Raw genomic sequence first — 8,880 nt, 5'->3', positions numbered from 1 at the left:
TCCATTGTAGTGTTATTTCTTTTAAAAGATTTATTACCTTCATTGAAATTATTTCCTCATTAGATAATGAAATGGAATAAAGAATGCTACGGTTTGAGCTTGCGCTAAAAAAAATTGATACCACTTGCGTGTTCTGAAACAAACCTAAAAACGAGTTCGATGGACTATTATCGCCTGTAGATTACTTTTTACCACAATGAGGAAGTCCTTGGTCTATATCTCACCAGATGGAAATATTTTATAACATTAAGGCTGAGTGTGTTATTGAGACACATTTGTTAAAGCTAAAGTAAGATGGTGCAACCCAGCCTAAAAGCAGTTTGGTCTTGTGTGTGGTATAGAATCGGACCTAACACTCTCATTCTTCCCGTGGATGTTGTAAGAGGCGGTTTAGAGAGAAATAATATTGTCTGAAACTCACACCTTCCCAATCCGTATACCTAGCGTGGTGAGTGAAAACAAAATCCTCGCATTTGCCTCGGGTAAATTAGAGCAGGTCTACTATGACCTGATGATTATGACGAGTTTTCTTTGAGCGCGGTTTGAGAAAAAAATCGTGGTACAGTGAAGATGCGCACGCTCACCTAACTCATAACATTAAACGGTCAATATGCATCCGCGGGCGAGTGTGCGCGACTGCACAGTGTGCACACGCCTTTATGTCGTCGCTCTGAGCACAGAACGGTGTACTTGACACTTTTGCTTTTTCTATTTTGCTTTTCGTATCATGAAAGGGTGAAGCGACCCTTATAGGGGCGTTTGGTTCGTTTTTCTGACCATAATATGTTTTCCTCAAGAATGTTCTATAATATAATTTGTGCTTACTGTGATCAATAAATTCTATTTTTCTTCTATTCTATTCTACCTATGTCACAACAACAATATCTCAAGAACTGAATCGAACATCTAAAACTATAACTTCGAGTTGTAAAAATTTTATGACGATAAAATTTGTCGATCTAGAGGAGAGTGCGCATTTTCACTGTAACCCTTATTAAATACCATCAACAGCAAAATCATCAAATTATTAAAGGATTAACTTCATCGACAAATTATTTTGTATTTCCCACTAGTACACAATTAATCGTAACGGTATAATAAATACATTTATGGAAATTATCGATTGTTTGTTTTCTGTAGAGATGCATTCTTAATTCAATGCTAAAAATAATATTATACTAATACTTAGCATAAAATAATAAGTAACGCATTTCGATATAAAATTACAATATCAAAATAATTATGATGATAGGCAATGCATGTTAATGGTAATTAATGTATTCATTAGAAGTAAGTTTACGATTACAATCGATATGCAAACGAATCGCCGCGAAGATTTCTAAATGCCATTCTAAACTCACGCTAAACGACCAAAAGGTATTTTTTTGTAAATTTTAGCGGCCATTAATTATCATTATCACCGTTGCATGATACATTCTTACTCAATTGGAGCGTAGACGAGCAGCGAGGCCGTACTAGGTCTCTATTATAGTGGAACTGGCACTCAAGACAGGCGGCTGCTTTTCCATTGGCCCAGGAATCCACATTATTAAAAAAGTAAGGCCAAAGTGCTCCCGTCCGATCGACGAAAAAGTTTACGCGCGCTCTTTTTCTTTTTTTTTCGGCCGTAGACAAGTTTGAGAGAAAAGTTTTTAAAAATGGCGCGCGTTTTTTGTTCGTGTGCTTAGCTCGTGTAGTGAGGGCAGCAGGGGCTTATGCAGTAATCGAATTAGCCGTAATTAAATTAGTTTAGCGGCGGGCTCTGTGGCATGTTACCGTTTTACAAATAGGTTAATATTTGTCGACATTATAATATTGTGCTTCTGTTTTCTGCCTCGTAATTTGCGGGCTTGTGTACGTGTGAGTGTTTTTGTTTATGTCGGCGTAAAAACCTGTAAGTGATGTGATAATTTACCTACTAATTTCCTAAAATTAACTCAAAGACCTCAGGTAGATAAAAGAATTACATATCGTAGAGATTTAGTAAGTAATTATAACTTTTTATTAGGTTCACTTGAAATGATAAGTTAAGTTGTAATTGAAAGCCTTTCTGAAGTTAATATTAAATTATAAAGATTGTTTTAATATTAATCATACATGAGTAATCCACCATCAGTAGCTAATTAATTTGACATTGGCTGTTACTTAATAAGTATGATATTTCTGCGGTCAATCAAAGAGTCCTTCTTAGACCGTATCCAGTATCATTTGCTTTCATTTTTAAGTCGGTCATATTCTTAGACGTTCAAAAGTTTAATGTTTGGTTTTTGATTAGAGATTACATCGAGTCTTCATGTCCAACCGTGGGATCATTTATTCATTTATTTACGTTGCTGTGTGGTTGTGATGAATGTTATATTTATCACTGCCCGAAAAAGGACAATGATTCCCACACTAATTGAAGACAATTAAATGGCAGTTTGAGTTTACTCAATTTGTTGCTATATCATATTCACTATTATAAACATAAACTGCCTCTTCCTTAATGAAATTGTCACTAGTTATTAATTATATAAAGTAATATATTTTAAGGTTTTAATTATCAGTAGACTTAAAGATCTATTGACGTTATTTTAAAAGGGTCTTCTTGACAAATCCGATATACAAACAACGTGCCAATTTAGGTACCACCTAAAATATTTTTAATTTAAATTCGCCTGTTGACTTTTTGCCACCCTGCATATTTTAAAGTATATAATTTTATCGCCCATAAAATTTTCCATAATAACATAGATTCTATTAAAAAGGAGTAAGGTAGTCAATAACCTAGAATCCTAGATAATGAAGCTAAATAATGCCCAATCGATGCTCAGGGTGACTTCATCATGTATTCTCAAGGGTGGGACAAACTACTAACTTAATTATTAACTGTACGGCTAATAATTAGTAGATCAATGCTTCCAGATATAAAATCCATAATATACGCTAATTGGGACAATGTATTTAAAAGAAATGAAATAATAGGTGGTACGAGAAAAAATAACTTACGTGTGCCGCTAGTTGAGTGTTATCTGAAAATAATGAAACTTTTTAATTATTATTATTTTTAATGAAAATGAAAACGAGTACATTGAGATTGTCAAATTGAGAACCTCCTCCCTCTTGAAAGCCATATAACTTATAAATAAACGTGTTTTTGTTTAAGTCTTTCACTGGCCTAATAAATGAAAGGGGCCATGCTACTGCAGGGGTGTCTAAACGAACTGATAATGATGATTTTAACCTGACCAGCAACTCAGCCTTAGTTTTTAAACTGAACGTAAAAACTAAGGCTGAGTTGCACCACCTAACTTTGACCGTAACTTTAACGACAAACGGTGTTTTTGTATGGAGTTTGACAGATTTTTTACTTTTGTCAAAGTTAGATGTAGATGGTAAATGGTGGTAGATGTAAAGTAAGATGGTGCAACCCAGCCTATATGTTTATATCTCGTTAATGAGGGCTATTATTTTAGCGCTCACCAGTTAGCGCCACTGTAGAGTAAGGTCCTGTCACTTGCTAGTAGCGAAGACAGTGGCACCAACTGGTGAGCGCGAAAGTGGTAGGAGGACTATCGCAATTGCACTCATCAAGATGGCGCCACTGTAGAGTAAGGTCCTGTCAATCGCCAGGGGTGCCAACTATTAAGTATAAAAACGATAGCCCTCATTCATTGTTTTTCTGTTCAAGAAATGGAAAATTTATTCTACTATCGAATAATAGAATATATTTTTGTGTTATCTAAAAATTAACTCAAAATGTTATATACATTTTCAAAATAATCTCTTTTTTTTCAGGCCCACCTAGCTTAAAAGCTAAACAACATTCGAGTCTACAAGAAAGCAATTAAGGTAAGCGTACTTATCTACTTACATTTGAGTCTGACAGGTGAGGTTTTGTCCGGAAGGCTTAAGCCTTTTTGCCCTGTTCGGTTTTAATGGAAATTGTTTGGGAATTCCGAATTATTTTGGAGTTTAGGTAATTTATTGTCGTTAATAGGTACTTTAATGTACAAATAAATAACAGGCACGTGCCGTACCTTTTGAAAATGTTATACAGGCCGTCATATTTCTAAATGTGTTTTTATAAAAAAAAAAACTACTGAGCTAATGGTGTATAACAATGTCATAAAGATTTATTTTACTTCTAACTGTCAATTTAAAAGGTCGCTAGTTTCAATCCACTTTGACCACTGGGCTATACCTAAATACGAGAAATAATACTGATCGTTTAGGTGAAATATGAGAAAAATTACTGATCATAGATCATGGTTTGCATCCAAGACCAACAGATTGACCAAATCAAACTACCTACTGAGGAAAATAATTTAACAATTACACACAGTATTATTACTCACCCTTCAGACATAAACCAAAAACTCCCAGCAACAAAAAAAAACCTGTTTGATCAACTCAGATAACCGACAAAATAATCTAGAATTAAGCTAATCCTAAACACAAGCGTAGTTAATCAAAAGTCGCACGGTAGCGCGGAGCCAAGAAGCGGCAAAAGCAATTTGTCTGCTGCATATTAAGCCAATTAAAACTTTTCTCTGACCTCTCTTTAATTGAGGACCAACTTTTGCCGCTGATAATTACTGCATATCAACAAGTCACGGTGATTTTATGAGGTTTGATATACAGGATTTTAATAATTATTTTTCTCACTAGAAAAACCTTTTTGCTTCAACTCTAATGCCATCTGCGCTCACTGCTGGACAGAAACAAAAAAAATATTCTCTCCACTTCTTTGGCAAAACAGAATCAATCAATCAATAAAATATTATCAATTTTAATAATGATCCTATTTCATATTTTATGATAATCATATTTCATACTTCATAGGACTTGCGTGCTAGCCCTTTAAGTACCAGCGAATCGAGACACAATGTTACCGCGGTCTCATGCGACCGCTTAGGGTTCCACGACTCCACGAGCCAGTCTGTGTTTCCAGCCTGTATATCTACTATATAAAAATAAGTCGGGTTTTCCTCCCTGACGCTATAACTCCAGAACGCACGAACCGATTTCCACGGTTTTGCATTCGTTGGAAAGGTCTAGGGCTCCGTGAGGTTTATAGCAAAGAAAATTCGGGAAAAGGGGGTAAAACGGGATCCACGCGTACGAAGTCGCGGGCGGCCGCTAGTTATGTATATTAAGTCTGATATTAGTTCCACGATCTCACGATTATCTTCTTCAAAAGACCCAAAGTGCCGTTATCACCTAACAGAACTCTAAAACCAACAAAGGGGCCTTGAGAAAATAATTAATTAAAAAGTACAATGAGCCCAGAACACTGATTCCCAAGAACAATGGAACTATTTAGCGATAACAAAAGCGTGAAAAGCTTACCTTCGGATCCGGGTTTAGATTTAAATGATTGGATTAATATCGGTGGGAAATTACAATTTAATATGGTAATAAGATATTTGTAGGCAATAGGATCACTGAAAACCAGCGTCGTGGCCTTCCCCACCGTTGGCCACGGCATATGCTGAGTGGAGTCCCATTGCGATGGGCATCGCTGTTGCGACAGGTTGGCACTGCTCAGTTCACTTTTTATTTCCTTGCAATACTTATGTGCTATTTCTGTTTTTCCGTATACATTCTCTTTCCTTAACTAAGTGATGTTCATCGTAATAAATGTTACTTTCTTTCTAAAAGTTCGACCAAACCAACGCGTGCAGACCGCGTGCGCGATGGCGATGGCGATCCTACTGATTTACTGATCGCGTCGCGGTTGCGATTTATTTATTTATTTTTTTATTAATGCAAAACACTTGTAAGCTTACAGAGCAGGTCCAAAGCGCTTACAAGCTTAAAAATAAAATAAACATATCATACACTTAGGTCACAAATAAAATACATGCAGTTTATAAATTAAATGGCCCATAGTGTTCTAATTTTAAGAACATAATGGATGCAATAAAATATTGAGTATTGAACATTAAATAATTTAAAGAAACACTGAACAAGAGAAGAGAATTGCATTTCACGCGTTGGTTTCATCGAACCTTTACAGGCAACTGATATAAGTTTGTCGTAATCTTTTAAATTCGATTTGTAAATTGATACTCAAATAAAATAGCCTACACATATACCAAAACTAAACTAAATCTAAAAATAAAATCATCAAAACGTCCAAATGAATGCCTTCAAAATTTTGTCGTTAGCTTTTGGTGTAACCGCATTTTTGGATGTTTCGTTTAGCTATTTGTGTATAAAATCTTAAAAGTTATTGCAAAAAAAAATCAGGAGCGAACTGTACCAGTAAATTTTCTAGTTTGTGACCTTAAAATGTCCGAAACTTTCTTTTATTTTTCCCTCCAGACCTAAACGAAGGGAACTTTCTACATTTCCTGGCCTTTCGGGATTCGGAGCTCAATTGCATTATTTAAGATAGAAACTAGAACTTGGAACAGAATGTGTATTTCTACCGTAAACTAAAAAGTTTTTACAGATATTTCTAGAAACAGTTGGTAATTAATTGGTTTGGGATCGAGAAAAGAGCACATTATGAGTACTTCATCATCATTTATTCAACTAAAGTCGCTGACATAGCCCGACAGATTAGCAAGCTGAAGTTGCAATGGGCAGGGCACATAGTACGAATACTTAGGTACCTATGTATAATGTTTATAAATGCCCGCGACTTAGTAAGCATGATTATTGCTTATGTTGCTTATGTTTAAAAATAGCATTCTAAAATATTTTTAGCGTTTAGTTCAGAATATCAACAAAAGTTAACAGTTGTTATTTTTTTATTTACATACAAACCAATATTTTTTTTCTTATTTTTTTATTCACGTAGATTCTATTGCTTATGTTGTCAAAAAGTTATTTGAAAGTCATTATTTGAACAATAGAAACAAAACATTGTACACGCTAGTCTAAAAATAGAAACAATTTCAAGGCAATAGCTTCCAAAATACACTCGCAAAGTTATGACTGTTGGAATCTAATCAAAATTCGTTTAGTGCTTTTTAAGTGGTTTAGCTAGAGCAATGGTTCTTAACCGGTGGTCCGCGGACCAATGCAGGTGGCATTCCAAGTGGTCCACGAAGATATCGTAATAAACAAGTGACGTGACGTGATGAGTCAAAAAATCTGTCCATAACCACTTTCTCCAAATGATATCATCTTAATGAATGGTTTCTGTTTAACTTATCGTCATCTATCATTATATCTATCATCTAAGTATGTATTTATTAATTATATATTTTATATAATTATTTATGTATGTGTATATGTAGCATATTTATTTTGCCGTTGCTTTATTTTATTTAATTTTTTTTTGTTATACCTACCGCCAAACTAATTTTTCTGCATAACCCGAAGGTAAACTGGATGAGAATGCCTTATGGCATTAAGTTCGCCTAATGTTAATATTTTTGGCATTGAAGTATAAATAATTAAATAAATAAACGGCGCACAGTGGGCGAGAAATCGACCTCCCCTTTCATAGGATTTTGAAAAAAAAAGTGGTCCTTGACAAGACAAAAATTTGGTAAAATGGTCCCTCGTTACTTAAAGGTTAAGAACCACTGAGCTAAGTGTACTTTGTAATCCACTCCTAAGAAAAAGTGATGACTTTTATTCATGTTTTTGTTTTTATGCTTACCACATTACACGTTCGTATATTTTAACCATGACAAACTCAGAATTTACTGGTTTTGCACTGTCTAGTCTAGAAGAAATATGAGTCTCCATAGGTTTTGTGAATAATCCACATAAAAAGGAAATTTATTCTATTATTTGACCTAGGGTCATGAATACTTTAACTGCTGTAATGGGTTTTTTTATTCAGTCATCATCATCACTAATATTTTAAAGAGGAAAAATTTGATTGTTTCTTTGTATTGAATAAGCTCTGAAACTACTGGACAGTCATAAATCTTTCACCATTAAAATCCTACATTATTTCTGATGAATATATGCGGTACGAAGTTCGCCAGGTCAGCTAGTTCAGTCATACATAACAAATAACCTTTTATCTTCAGTTAACTCTTTTTAATTAAGGATCGCTTGTAACCAGCCAGCTCAAAAAGAAAAGCAGGATTAATTATAATTTTACTTAGCGGTCAAAGTGCAACAAGTGTCATTAAATCAAATTTAGAATTTAAGGACCCATTCACCATCCCCCTCCCTACCCAAATGGCTAACGAAAAGATAAAGGCAAGAAAATTCACCTGACAAACCAGGGGCCGCATTCACAGATCTGTCAAGCGCAGTCTAATTGACACGACAAGCGTTAATTTTTTGACAGGCCTTAATTTACGTCATAAATTCAAACGCCGAACACCGCCCTCTATACGAAGAAGCGGGAAAACAAAGAATAATGTAATGCAAAGCGACGAGAACTACCGGCCATTACGCCTTAATTCATTAATTTTATGCGATATCGGAAAACCAATACGCATCCTTAACAAATTAGTAATAAAGCTCAAAATTGTAAAACGTCAGTTTAACCAACTTTGCGCAAGCTAGCTTGTGTGTTCCTAAAGGGGTTGTCATAGAAACTGTAAAATACTGCGCGCGCATCACGCACACTTATGCAAATCTAACACACACGCTGGAGCAGTCTCCCCTTGGTGTGGGAGGGAGACGGGAATATAGTGGACAGTCGGGAAGAAAAGCGTTGTTTAAAAGTGAATTTTCTTGAAGAAAAAATATGATTTTCTTTATTTTTAATTCACTGTAATAATTTTATTTAGTTAGAACAGTGTGAGATTGATGATAATGGAAAACTCATTAACATAATTGTGAAGAAAAACATGGACTCTAATTTAGGTTTCACGTATGTAATTTCTTAATGTGACGTTAAAAATTAAGCTGCAATTTTCTGATACAATCAAAATGTAAAAACATCAATCATATTTTTTGTGGAAACTTTTATTGGTA

At 34.8% G+C, this 8,880-nt stretch overlaps 1 protein-coding gene across 2 annotated transcripts in view; it reads left to right on the top strand.

Moving 5' to 3' along the window:
- The first annotated feature begins 1,465 nt into the window (after positions 1-1,465).
- LOC135074378 (guanine nucleotide-binding protein subunit gamma-e) overlaps positions 1,466-8,880 on the top strand; it is a 54,395-nt gene continuing 46,980 nt past the window's right edge. Inside the window, exons 1-2 of one of the 2 annotated variants that reach the window (XM_063968647.1) lie at positions 1,466-1,557; positions 3,778-3,831. The gene's annotated coding sequence lies outside the window, so the exon portion shown is untranslated. Of the gene's footprint in view, positions 1,558-1,796; positions 1,895-3,777; positions 3,832-8,880 lie in introns of those variants that run through there. The other variant, XM_063968646.1, reaches the window with a different exon arrangement.

This window comes from Ostrinia nubilalis, chromosome 9 (assembly GCF_963855985.1).
Source record: "Ostrinia nubilalis chromosome 9, ilOstNubi1.1, whole genome shotgun sequence".
Classification (NCBI taxonomy): Eukaryota; Metazoa; Arthropoda; class Insecta; order Lepidoptera; family Crambidae; genus Ostrinia; species Ostrinia nubilalis.
Note: the sequence above shows the minus strand (reverse complement) of the source record. Positions and strands in the feature narration are given on the sequence as shown.